The sequence below is a fragment of the Gordionus sp. m RMFG-2023 genome, chromosome 3 (assembly GCF_954871325.1).
Source record: "Gordionus sp. m RMFG-2023 chromosome 3, tfGorSpeb1-WG-v2, whole genome shotgun sequence".
NCBI lineage: Eukaryota > Metazoa > Nematomorpha > Gordioida > Chordodea > Parachordodidae > Gordionus > Gordionus sp. m RMFG-2023.
This window is the reverse complement of record NC_088777.1, coordinates 12,122,859-12,125,120: the sequence shown is the minus strand read 5'-3', so window position 1 is coordinate 12,125,120 and position 2,262 is coordinate 12,122,859.

The window sequence follows — 2,262 nt, the reverse complement described above, 5'->3', positions numbered from 1 at the left end:
AACAGTCCTCTAAAATTACAGGAATATTTTCATAATATTTTATTATGATCGAATAGTTATTAGTTAATTTAATTTGGTTCGTACTTTTCTATCACGGGGAGGTTTAGGTCAAACATAAGATATACATTGGAATTTAAGGGGAGAGGAGGGAATTATGAAGGCTATTTATCATTAGATTAAAATAGAGAAGGGGTAAACAAATGAAACAAGGTTGGGGTAAGCTATCTATAATTTTTTTAAGCAGAAGGTGATAATGTGTAGTATCAGGCTTAGTATAATGTAGATGATCCTTATTTAAATGCTGATAAACATAAATAAAATACCTAGTATATCTTATCTTATCTGATATATAAATGTTTATTATAAACTATGGAATATATTTTAATTTTATCAACATATCCTGAATTGTATTAGTATATTGTTATTAGGTTATGAACATACAACAGGTGGAAGAGAAAAAAGACATATTTAAAGTATTTTGTGTTCAATAATGTTTAAGCATTTGATGACAAATTATCTAGAATAAAAACAAATTGTTAAATAATAGCTTTACGTTTCAAATTTTAACAACTTATTTTTTTTAATAAGAACAAATTTTTTCTAACCATAAGTACATCATAAATATTTACTCAAAAATTTAATAATAAAAGATTATTATTTAAATCTTACGTGCTCAGAAGAGAGCTAAGTTACAATTCATAAACTTTTATTAGATTTTATAAGTTTACACGTGCCCATTATAGTAGTTTATGATTTAAGAAAACTATTAAGGCATGTTATAGCACTTTTAATTTTAAAAGGTGTATTTTCAGCTTCTTAAAATTAAAATGTATAGAATACCGCGGAATGTGTTAAGCCTCTAGGATAAAATGTTTCTTCATGGGGCTGGCAGGAAATTATTGCTAGCTACCTCCAAATTATTTCTCTCAACTTTCTTAAGTTAATGTGTCCATGAGATTGGTTTCGAAAATAAATATGTTACTGGCATAACAGTCCGATTTAGGTCGATTTTTAAAAAGGTTCGATTAAGATTTAGCCATAATAATACTATGTAAGCCTGGAGAATTTGCTCATAGATGGCAGATAATTTGGAACTATATTTTTCAAATCTAGAGGCCTACCTAATATTATTTTGGCTAAAATCTTTTTCCGGCCATTTTATAAAAATCGGCTCATTAATTCTAAAATTTCCTCCTGAGATACCTATATTAAAGTAAAATTGAATATTGTTCTAAAAATTAAATATCCTAATTAGCTTAAGGTCATTATATTTTTAATGTTTGATTTTAACTTTTTTTTAAAAAAAATTGCTAATTAGCTCTTGGTAATGGAGCATTTAGATTTGTAATCACATATCTCTTTTTATATTATATAAAATTATTATGGTTATATTTCAAAAATATGACAAAATTTAATAAGCTCGCTAGTGATTCACTTTGATTTACAGTTCATACATTTTTATAGCCTAATTAAATTTTAAACAATATATTGTATAATACTTCTAGATTTTAATATAAAGTGTAGGGTCATTGATAATTTTGGGTTTGCATTATCGTATCAATTATTTTAATGTAATACTGACAAAAAAATTATGACTAAAATAATATAAACTTCTCATAAAAAAATTAAAATTCTAACACCAAAATTTTATTTCTAACAGTTAATTATTACAGAAGATTTTTTTGTCTATAGATGCATAATACTAGAGCTATTTCAGGAAAATATTGTAACATAGTTTATATAATTCTAAAAGGAGATTGAGTGATTCGGCACACCTAAGGAATTACCTAGAAACAGTATGCCCTATTATTATCTAATATAATTAAAGACCTACAATAAGCCAATAAAAAATAACAGCTGAAAGAAAATGAAATGGCATAACTAACCATATATATGTAAAAATGTATAAATATTAGATCTAAACATCAAAAATGATTAAAATGAAGTAACGAATAAAGTAAAAAATAACGTGTTATCGAATTTGTAACACGTTATTATCAGCCCTAGAGATCTGCAGAGTCTGGTCTGTTAAATTTTTTACCCTTATTTTTTAACTGGCCCGGCCTGCCCGCTAAAATTTTTAAAAATTTAGGCCCTGCCATTAAGATTTTTTGATAAGTCCGCTCCATCCCGTTAATTTTTTTTAAACGAATTCCGACCATCACATTTTAAATATCTCTATGTAATTTTTCTCCATAAATCAAGGCGCCTATATCTATCTTCTATGGCTATGTATTTCTACCATTTTATAAACCGGTTGCA